The 12324-nt window shown below is 44.1% G+C and overlaps 1 protein-coding gene across 3 annotated transcripts in view; it reads right to left on the reverse strand.

The window, feature by feature from the left end:
• Positions 1 to 12324, reverse strand: part of LOC140740855 (cadherin-11-like) — a 249554-nt gene that overhangs the window by 208239 nt on the left and 28991 nt on the right. The window lies entirely within an intron of this gene.

Genomic DNA, 12324 nt, shown 5'->3' on the forward strand with positions numbered 1-12324 from the left:
GTCGTTAACACAAATAAACCATGTCACAGAATGTTTCGATGCACGTTTGACAAATAAAGCTAATCTTTATTTTTAATCAACGTCACATAACTATTCGTGTGGCAGGTCTTGGACAATGAGATGAAGTATGGCAACAATCAATAGGGTGGGTGCAATGCTGTAGCCCCGTTTGACTCCTGTCTCCACAGTGAAGGGTTCCGATTCAGCACCATTATTGCTGAGTTTGTGGCTGACGTGCCTTCATGCAGTGGCTTCAGTATTTGTAAGTACTTGTCAGGGCAGCCATGTCTTCCTCACATCGCCCCCAAGCAGATCCTTTACTCCCACTTAAAGGAAGGTCGGCATGTCACTGGTGGGCAGAGTAAATACTGCAAAGATAATAGCAACATCAGTCTGAAGGAATTCAACATTATATCTGAAAACCAGGAAGATATTGCCATTCAACAGATACACCCGGAGGAAATCTGCATGAGAATGACTTCTGCTTTGTCACAGAGAACAAGTGACATCTGAGGAAGCAGACACTGAACAACCATGAGACTCAACCACTAACCACAGCCACCACTTACTCCTGCCCACACTGCACCAGAACATGTGCATCCTGGATCGGCCTCTACAACCACCCGAGGACCCACCAATAGACAGGGGTTCCCAACCTGGGGTCCATGGACCCCTTGGTTAATGGTTGGGAAGCCCTGCCTTAGGAGCGCAATATATACGACTCGAGTGACTGCACTACTATTCATGACAACATGTTGTGCTCAAATTATCCGCTGCCTATATTGCTTTATCCCGTGCAAAAAATATTGACATCATTGCTTTGGGAATTTATAAATAATTCGGTTGGTGCATCTGACAATGCCACTTCCCCCCTGATGCTGGACTGGGGAGAGAGTTCTGGGCCAATGATGATGTGATCATTTCCCATCAAAGTCACCTTATGTTCACATGCTGAAAGACCATAAGTCACAGGAGCAAAATCAGGCCACTTGGCCCTTCGAGTTTACTCGCCACTTCATCATTGCTGGTTTACTAGTCCTCTCGGCCTCATTCTCCTTTCCGCCACAGGTGTTTCAAAGACGTTTGGGCAGGTACGTGGATAGAAAAGGTTTTAAGGCCAAAAGCAGGCAAATGGAACCAGGCAGCATTTGGTCAACATGGGTGAGTTGGGCTGAAGGGATATTTTCCACACTATGTAACTACACGACTGTATCTGAACTAAGTGCTTATTTATGACCAAAAATCTAATTTAGACCATAGGACAAAGAAGCAGAATTAGGGCCATTCAACTCATCAAATCTGTTCCATCATTCCAACATGGCTGATTCATTATCCCTCCCAACTCCTTTCTCCTGCCTTCTCCAAGTAACCTTTGATGCCAAGACTAACCAAAAAGCAATTAACCTGGTCACACAGACCTTGAACTTTCCACACTAAATATGCATATCCAATAGGATAACACACTCAGTGAAAAATTGCAAATTCCAATAAGCAGAACTGCCCAGGTCTTCATAAAAGCAAAAGACAAAGGGAGTGAAGTTAGGCCATTTGGCCCGTCAAGTCTGCTCTGGCTGATATACATATATATCATGGCTGATATATTTTCCCTCTCAACCCCATTTTCCTGCCTTCCGCATGTAACCTTTGATGCCCTTACTAATTAAGAACCTGTCAACCTGGGCTTTAAGTATACCCAATGACTTGGTCTCTGTAGCCATTTGTGACAATTAATTCCACAGATTCACCACCATCTAGCTACAGAAATTCCTCTTCATCTCTGTTCTAAAGGGACATCCTTCTATTCTGAGGCTGGGCCCTGTGGTCCCAGACACCCTCACTATCGGAAACATCCTCTCCATGTCCACTTTCTCTAAGACTTTCAATATCGGATAGCTTCAATGAGGATCTTAAGATAATAATGAGCAGAAGGTCTTCCAAAGTCCAGAATGAGACAAATCCCATAGTTACAGCTGTTTTGATAACTACTCATTTAAAGAAATAACAGCATACAATAAAGCTAGCTGGTAGTGTAGTGGTATCCACGCCAGACTTTGAGGCAAATGGCTTTATATTCGAATCCAGTCAGCTCATTGCAGGCTGTCCATCAGTGCTGGGTTGAGCGTCAAGCTAGCAACTCGGCCTCACAAAAAAAAAGACAAATGCTAAGGAAATGGCAACGGTTGTCAGCCGATGCACCACGAGGTGCAGATAAAATAAAATAGGAAATAATAAGTACTGATAGTGCACAGAGTGTCGCTTTATCCCAATAAAATCAGTCTATGTGTATACAGCCACACTCAACAATTGTGTAGGATTGCTTTTATATTTATTTTTATTGTGTTTTTACGCTTATTGGTTTTTTTATGCTGCATCAGGTCTAGAGTAACAATTATTTTGTTCTTTAGTACACAAGTGTAAAGGAAATTGATAATAAACAATCTTGAATTTTGTATTGAACCTTACATTGAATGCAAGAGGAACCAAATAAACTTGAAAGTTTTAGTGTGAGCAAGGCTTCATTCTAACTCCACATTAATAAAAAGTAATTTAGCATAAGCACTGTGCATCAGATTTAAGCTACAGATTGGAACAGAACAGTAATCTTTTCCTAAGATAGATATAAGCCCAGAAGGAATGTTTACTGAGACTTCACTGAAGACTTGAGAACTCAGCATCAATTGTAAAAAAATTCAATATAATCTATCCAGGAGTCTTTTTTATTCAGTTCAAGCTGAGTTAGTGCTGTCAGGCTGGAAAGTGGTGTGTTCCCTATAAAGGAGATAGGTAACACATTATCTCATGTGTCAGGAAACATTTCAAACCACTTCACGGGGAGTGAGTTAATTTGCATTGCTGGTATGTATGGAGATCTGGCAGCCATTTTGTATGTACTCCAATTCCAGGTTCAGCTAAATGAACAGCGGCCAATCATTTCATTAAATCGCTACACTTATTGAGAGAGGATCTTCGGCTGTATCATAAAGGGACTCCATCTCCCTAGTATTTGATCTCTGCCATTTCTCTGCCGCTTCTGTCTTAACCAAGTCCATTTCAGGACTCAATATCTTACCACTGATACATTACATAGAATATAGAACATAGAACAGTGCAGAAAAATACTGGCTCTTTGGCCTACGATGTTGCACCGACCTTTTAACCTACTCAATTCAATTCAAGTTTAATTGTCAACCATACATTAATACCCATGAATACAACAAACGAGACAGCATTACTCCAGGGCCAAGGTGCAAAACACAGTACCGACCGTCACACAGCACAAAGCACATAAACATATCAGTAAGATACAGCCACACAATAAAAAAGTCCAGACCTGAGCCATGAATTCCACAGAAGTCTACAGTCGACCACAATGGAGTGTGTCTTCTTCCCAGCGAACACTGGGGGCAGCACCAACTCCAGCCTGCATGGCTCTGCTGCAGCACACTGGCTCTGATACGATGATGATTCTAACCCTTCCCTCCTATAGAGCCTAAAATTCTGCATTGATCTTACATCCATATGCCTATCTAAGAGGCTCTTAAATGCTCCAAATGTGTCAGCCTCTACCACCACCCTTAGCAGTGCATTCCAGGTACTCACAACTTCCTGTGTAAAAAATAACCTACCTCTGGTATCTCCCCTGAACTTTCCTCAGATCACCTGAAAAGGTTGTCGTCTTGTATTGGTAATCGCTTCCCTGGGAAAATATCTCTGGCTGTCCACTCCAATCTACATCTCTTATCAACTTACAGTATACCTCATGTCATCACTCATCCTCCTTCAAAGGAGAATAGTTTTAGTTTACTCATAAGACAAATACAAAGACCCACAAGCTGAATTTGCTGGCAAACTCCACCATCAGGTTATTTCAAGTTCCTGAAGGTAGGTATAGTCGGAGGTTGTAGTGGGGACAATCTCCCACTACCTACTAAATACTCCCAATGGCGTGCATCTCAAATAACCTCTGACAACCAAGTCCAGCTCCTGACCTTCCTGTGTGACTTTGTCACTAAGCCCAGCAGAACTGTTTCTACTGACAGGAGAAGAGGCAAAGGTGGATTGCTGGCTCCTTAAAACCAGTCTCGTTGGACAGATGGGGCTTGTCAATTGTGGTTGGGAGCTCATCTAGGAGAAGGAGAAGTCTCTTCTTAAAGCTGGAGTCCCTAAGACCATCCTACACTGAGTTCAATGCTCACTGGAAACTCCCGCGATGCCACTTGTGCCAAACTGTATCGGTCTCTGCTGCTCCTCTGCATTCGTCAGATGTGTGGAGAGAAGGAGTTTGCTACATTGGCAACAGTTTGCTCTCTATGTTGTACTGCCCAGGCTTGCTTACTTAGACAGCTAGGACACGGCATCCATGGTCGACCCTGACCAACGGGGGCCTCACATGCTATTTCAACCATCCACCAAGTTCTACCTGTCACTCCACCACCTTCTCTCTTACTGAAAACTTAACACATCACTTCCTATCCCAATTCTGACGGAATTGGAATATTATTGCCACAGGCATTGAAGTACAGTGAAAAGTTTGTTCACAGAAACATAGAAAACCTACAGCACAATACAGGCCCTTCGGCCCACAACATTGTGCTGAACATGTCCCTACCTTAGAAATTACTAAGGTTACACATAGCCCCCTATTTTACTAAGCTCCATGTACCTATCTAAAAATCTCTTAAAAGACCCTATCGTATCCGACTCCACCACCATCGCTGGCAGCCCATTCCACGCACTCACCACTCTCTGTGTAAAAAACTTACCCCTGATATCTCCTCTGTACCTACTCCCCAGCACCTTAAACCTGTGCCCTCTTGTGGCAGCCATTTCAGCCCTGGGAAAAAGCCTCTGACTATCCACACGATCAATGCCTTTCATCATACAGATCAAATCATTACACAGTGTACTGAGGTAGAACAAGGTAAAACAATAACAGAATGCAGAATAAAGTGTAACAGCTGCAGTGCAGGCAAACAGTAAGGTGCAGGATCATAATGAGGTGGATTATGAGGTCACGAGTCAATCTTGTACCATTGATATTGGAACTGATTTATTAAGGTCATATGTACCAAGATGTAGTGAAAATCTTCTGACTGCGTGTGATCCAGGGAAAGCATGCAGATTTCACACAGACAGCCCAGTGGTCGATTCAACCTAGTCCTGTGGTACCGTGAGACAACAGCACAATGCCACTGTCCTGTTCTGGCATCACAGACCTCTTTCATCATTCAAAAGGGTCACAGCTGATTTTGGGTGTGCGCCTGTTCACTTGCGCATATGCCTGTGTGCAAATTTGCATGTGTGTGTGTATCTGTGTGAGTGTCTATATTCATGTGACTTCATGTGTGTGTACGTGTTTGTGTAAGCGTGAGCGTACATTTGTGTTTAAGATTGTTTAAAGTCATTTCCAATACACAAAGCAGAATAATTGATATTCCCTATCCGATGCAGCACCAAAAAAATCCATAATTATCAAAATAATAAAAAACCAAAATTAATATAAATATATAAGATAGATTGATTGTATGTCCATATCATGACACTAGGCATAGGAGTGTCTGTACATAAGATGACTGACAGGAAATGATAAAGACGTGTTGGTTGGGGGTGTGGGGGCGGGTTAGTGGGTGGAGGTGTTGATCAGCCTTACTGCCTGGGGAAAGTACCGTAGATTCCGGATTTTAAGCCGCTACTTTTTTCCCACATTTTGAACAGCTTTGAACTTTGCGGCCAATAATCCGATGCGGCTAATGCAAGGTTTTTTTCATGCCGCCTCGTAAACATTTTGCCTCGTAACAGTAGACCAATAAAATTGATGAGTAGTTCACAGAGGTCCAATGAAATTGTACGATAAATCAAGCGCACTTTCACAATTAAATTATTGTAAATCAGTCATTTGTACTCACCCTCATCAACATGGAAAACACTCGAAGCATTGTGCTACCTACCCTCTTAGTTTAAACTATATTTGTTTTCTGTACTACATCGCGGGATGCTATGACGACACACCCGGTTTCGCGGCGTCTTGTGGGAAAATGCCGTTTGCGATGAAACGGAAAGGAGGGGGTCGAGCGGCGGAGCGGCTTTGGATCCGAGCGAAATCTGCTTTTAAATGCCGTTTGCGATGAAACGGAAAGGAGGGGGGGAGCGGCATTACGCGAGCGGCTTTGGATCCGAGCGAAATCTGCTTTTAAATGCCGTTTGCGATGAAACGAAAGGAGGGGGGGAGCGGCATTACGCGAGCGGCTTTGGATCCGAGCGAACTCTGCTTTTAAGTTAAAGGTATCAATAACTTTTCCTGGTAGGCTGCAGTATATATATTTTTTACCAGTCGTTAGGAGATATTGGAATGTTGTTCAGTAAAGAAGTATACGCAACGTATATTTAAAAGTAGCCGCGTACGGGCACGGTTCGAAAAAAAGCATTTGCAATATGTATTTGTTTTTGTTACCATATGGATTTAATTAAAAGTTAAAAAAATACTCACGTGTAATATCTTTCTGTGTAAATATCTCATATTACAACGTGGGACACCTGCGGCCGAAAATCCGGTGCGGCCTTTACATTTAAAAAAATGATTTTATTTCTAAAATTAGTGCCAGCGGCTAAAAATCAGGTGCGCTCTGTAGTCCGGAATCTACGGTAATGGTTTTTGAGTCTGGACATCCTGGTGTGGATGCTACATAGCCTCCTCCCTGATGGGACTGTGTGAGCATGTGTGTGCACATACATGTGCGTGTGTGCGTGTGAGTGTGAATGCATACTATACAAGTGCATTTTTGTGTGTGTGTGTGTGCGTGTGAGTGTGAATGCATACTGTACAAGTGCGTATGTTTGTGTGTGTGAGTGTGAATGCATACTATACAAGTGCATTTTTTTGTGTGTGTGTGCGTGTGAGTGTGAATGCATACTGTACATGTGCATATGTGTGTACGTGTGTGTGTGAATGTGAATGCATACTGTACATGTGCATATGTGTGTGTACGTGTGTGTGCGTGTGAGTGTGAATGCGTACTGTACATGTGCATATGTGTGTGTGTACGTGTGTGTGCGTGTGAATGTGAATGCATACTGTACATGTGCATATGTGTGTGTGTGTGTGTTGAGGCTGGAGGTGATAACAGAGAGGATTTCTCAGCCGAGCATAGCAGCAGCCAACTGAGAGACGGAGATTATCCCTCCCCGAACACAAGACCCACCAGCGAGGAGTTCAGATCCCACGTTGGATCAGATCCCACAGTTTAACAATTGCTGCTCCAAGTAATTAATACAGGCTGCAAGTTACTGAGGACCACTGCCGATTCTTTTGGCACCCTGCAACTAACAAGCTGTCAACGTGAAAAAGAGCTGTTTACACCTACTTTGTGTGTCCTGTTCTTTATTAACCAGTCATCTTTTCCTTGCTCATGGAACAGAGAACAGACAGTGCAGCACAGGAACAGGCGATGTCATGCCGAACTAATTAACCTGATGGCACCTAATCCCACCTGCCTGCCCATGGTCCCTCTCCCTGCAGTGTCTGCACATCCATGTGCCTGACTAAAGTGCCTCTATCATATCTGCCTCCTCCACCATCCTTGGTAGCACGTTCCAGGCACCTGTTAGTCTCTTGTGTAAGAAAAAACCTGCCCCCACACATCTGCTCTGACCTTACCCCCTCACCTTATATACAGACCCTCCAGTATTAGACTTTTATGTATATCATTTTAATTAGTGATACAGCACAGAGTAGGCCTTTCTGGTCCTTCGATCCCTACCCTGACAACCCCAACTAACCCTAACCAAATCACAGGACAATTTACAATGACCAATTAACCTACCTCGTACATCCTAGGTCTGTGGGAGGAACCGGAGTTGCTGGGGAAAACCCATGCTTTCCACGGGGAGTATGTACAAAAACTCCTGACAGAGGACACTGCGATAGAACTCTGGACTCCAACGCCTCCAACGTAATAGCATCATGATAACCGCTACACCACTGTGGCGCACGCAGACCCTGGGGAAAAGGCACCAGAGCTTGGGATGAAAGGCCTCTTCCCTTGCTTATTGCTCCATGATCGCTCGTAGTACTTCCCCAGCATGAGGAAAGTCGGCCTGTCATCCCGTGAACTTAACTTTGCCACAAATAGTCCCACGCCTGGCTGTGAAAGGAGGGTCGGGCATGGGGCTACCAACAGGACCCCATAAAAACCCAGGGCTACAGAAACGCCAACAGAAGTTCCAAAGTCCTCATCCTTGGGACAGGAAGAAGACAGGCTACACCTGGAGACAGTGTGAAAGACTGGCCCAGGACAGAGGATTCTGGCGAGCTGCTCTCAATGCCCTATTCCCCCGTAAGGGTAACTGGGCTTAAGTAGTAAGTTCTCACACTACTTGGCGCATTTTACAGCGATACTGGTGCTACAAAAATGCACAATCTTCTTATTGGAATGGAATGTGATTGTCATTATCATTCAGTAGCATCGTGACATTAACTCAGTCTGTCAGGACGGATTATGCATTCAGCTCCTAGAGTGAAACTTAACAATCTGTTTTCCAAATCAAAGGGGTGAGACTGCTACCAATTGGGTGCAGCCAACAGTCACCATCTGTCCAATGCGCTTCAGAAATAACCTTTGCACAGGCTATCTATTCTCCCAACCACCCCCAACCATCACTACTTTATTATTGCCTGGCAATGCTTAGTGTCATTTTATGGACATACAATCAATTGATGTATATAAGTTATCTGATGTATTTGTATTTATTGTGTTTTTATTATTATTGTGGTCTTTATCGTATTGTGTTTTTTTGTGCTGCGTCGGATCCAAAGTAACAATTATTCTGTTCTCCTTGCGGAGAAGATTCACAAGGATGTTGCTGGAACTGGAGAGCTTTGAGTTGCAAGAGAGGATGAGGCTGAGGCTGTTTCCACTGGAGTGAAGGAGACTGAGGGGAGACTTACTCACTGCTACTTAGCAACACAACAATCACTTTACAGCCTCCAACCTGATGGCATGTACTTCGATTTCTCCTTCCAGTAACTGATTCATTAAATTGTTTATTATTTCTCTTCCCCCTTTCCTCATCGTCCATTCCCCACTTTGATCCCTTTCTTACTTCTTCTCACCTGTTATCACCTTCCCCAGAGCTGCTTCTCCCTCCCTTTCTCCCATGCTCCTAGCAAATTCCTTCCTCTGAAGCCCTTCACCTTTCCTACCTACCTGGATTCGCCTCTTTCCCCTCCTTCCGCTCCCCTTAGCTTGCCATTCTAGCATCTTTCTTTCCAGTCCTGATGAAGGGTCTCAGCTCGAAACTTTCACTTCCATAGATGCTAACTGACCTGCAGAGTTCCTCCAGCATTTTGTGTGTGTTGCTATGATCACATGGGTGGCAGGGTGGAGATACGTCTCTACCAAAGGAAATGTAAGGCACTCCTTCCCTCTGCTGGCCTGCAGGTCACCCTTGGGCAAGGTGTAACACCTGTTTAGCCTGTTTAGTGCTCACTTATGTCACTACTTATTTAATTATATAATTTATATATTTAATTTAATTTGTATATATGTATAAATGAAAACATTCTAATTGTATATGTAAATTACAAATATGTAATTTATAATATATATTTTTATTGAAATTATTGTAATTTTTGTAGTATTTTTAATTTTTTTTGGAGATACGGTGCTGAATAGGCCCTTCTGGCCCTTTATGCCATGCTGGCCTGCAACCCCCTGATTTAACCCTAGTCTAATCATGGGACAATTTACAATGACCAACATACATACTAACTGGTACGCCTTTGGATCGTGGGAGGAAAGCGGAGCACCTGGAGGAAACCCATGCAGTCATGTACAAAATCCTTACAGGCAGTGGGGGGAATTGAACCTGGGTCACTGGTACTGTGAAGTGCTTTGCTAAACACTACGCTACCATTTCTTTCTCTGCTCTCTTTTTACACTACTTAACTTGGTTTATTTGTATAATATACATTTTTAAATTTTATTTTATATCTATATATGAAAAAAAACAATTTCTTAATTGCAATGCTGGTAATTTTTGTATCAATTCTTGGCTTCTCTGCTACGCATTGCTGTGTACTGCAGCCAGACAGCAACATATTTCACAACGTAGTTAATCTGATTCAAATTCTCCTCATGTGGCTTGATGTCACTGGTGTTTGGTAAACACTCCTGGAAACTCCTGGTAAACATTTGGGGCATCTTTTGGTACTTCCCAGGGCCTCTGTCATCAATGACAGACATGCGTACGTGAAAAAAACACACAAGAGGCAGCCATCCAGGCCATTGAGTCCGTTCAACCTTTCTTCGGGATCATGACTCAGAGCCACTTTTCCAGCGTTCCTCCAATATCCCTTCAATTCCTTAATGCCCAGAAGTTAATCCATCTGTGTTTCAAATGAGCACAAAAATTGAGTTCCCACAGTCACTCAGGTAGAATGTTCTAAAGATTTACCCTCCTCTGGGGTGAAGTGGCCCACCATGTCCATTCTAGTTCACCTTCGGTCCTCTTTGGACACTCAGCTCTCGCCTGTGGCTCCAAGTAGCAGTTTGCATGTGACAGCGGCCACACCCCGGTATATCACTTCAACGGGCAGCCTGAACTAGGAGAGGGGCAGAGACATGCCTGGCCTAGCATGTGACTGGGCAGATGAGATTAACAGTGAGATCCAATGGCCGAGAAGGCAGATCTGCAACACTTCATGGAGAGTGGATGACAAGTCCAGGCTGAGAAGAAATCATAGTTATCCAGCTTCACCAAGGAAGACTCCAGCTTGTGACGACTACTCACGTGACTGGATCCGGACTCCTGAAGTCGAGAGAGTGGAACTGCCCCAGAGCAACAGCTTTTCCACTTTAAAAGCTCTCCCACACAACTCTCCTGTCATCGTCAGAAATGACGGACAACCAACATCTTCCTCTGAGTGAGACCTTTTCCCCTCAATCTACCCCCAGACTGTGCCCCCTGATCTTAGACCACTTAGCCAGGGGAGATTTCGCCCCTGCTTCCACCCTATTACGTCCACGTTAAGAAGAGTGGAGAGCCATCGCTTCTCTCCCAGGATGGCAACAGCTAATACAAGAGGGGATACTTTTAAGGTGACTGGAGGTAAGTATAGAGGGCTGTCAAAAGTAGGTACTTTCACACAGACAGTGGTGGGTGCATGGAACATGCTGCCAAGGGTGGTGGTAAAGTCAGGTAGATTAGGAGCATTTAAGCGACACTTACAGAAGCACATGGATGAAAGAAAAATAGAGGGCTATATACTAGAGAAGGGTTAAATTTTGATATTAAGAGTAGGTTTATATAGGTCAGCACATTATAAGTCGAAGGGCCTGTACTATTCTATGTTCAATGTATGGCAAGAAAATGGCAATGCGATGGCAGCACGCGGCTGCTCCAGGAATGAATATCTGTTATCTGTAAGTAGGGGCCATGCACAATCCTGATTTGATGGGGACGGATGTGAGAAGCACAGAGGAACATCTGGTGAAACTTCCAAAATGCCTGTTTCACTGCCACTGCTACGGTGCGATCAAAAAATCTCCGGGAGGAAGGCCCCAAATCCTCGGCTTTGCCTGTTGCTTGACGGCTGGTTCCGGGGTCGAAGCGCTCGGCAGAGATGGTGCTCGGTGCTCGGTGTCGGAGGGCTGTTCGGAGGCTCGAAGTTTTTCGGACGGACTCAGAGTTGGCTGTGGTCGGATGCTTCCAGAGGCTGCATCGGGAAGCTTTGCGGCGCTGGAGATTCATGGCAGGAAGTTTTTCTTTCTTCTACCGTCTACGTGAGATGATGGGCTATCGAGGACTTTGAGACTTTGTATTACCGTGTCCATGGTCTGCTCTTTATCAAATTACGGCATTGCTTTGCACTGTTGTAACTCTATGTTATAATTATGTGGTTTTTGTAAGTTAGTCTTGGTCTGTCTTGTGTTTTTGTGATATCATACTGGAGGAACATTGTATCATTTCTTAATGCATGCATTTCTAAATGACAATAAATGAGGACTGAGTGTCCTCACAATCTAATCTAATCCTCCTCCTATTCATCTGAGTTCTAATGATCACAATTACACTCTGCTCAATAGTTCCTTGTGAGATCACAGGTGTTGGAGACGACACACAAATTCACTGATTCCGTCCCAGATCCTTACAATGTCCCACACCAGCAAGCAGCACCCTTCAGCGTGTAATCATGTTCCGTGCACAAACCCCGGCATACAGCGACGTGCTTCTGGCTGAATGATCCGTTTCAAGGTATAAATGACACCAGGGAAAACACCCCTGCCCTCTCCCTGGAGAGGAATATCCCCCATCGATCGAGGAGCA

Source organism: Hemitrygon akajei, chromosome 17, assembly GCF_048418815.1.
Source record: "Hemitrygon akajei chromosome 17, sHemAka1.3, whole genome shotgun sequence".
Classification (NCBI taxonomy): domain Eukaryota; kingdom Metazoa; phylum Chordata; class Chondrichthyes; order Myliobatiformes; family Dasyatidae; genus Hemitrygon; species Hemitrygon akajei.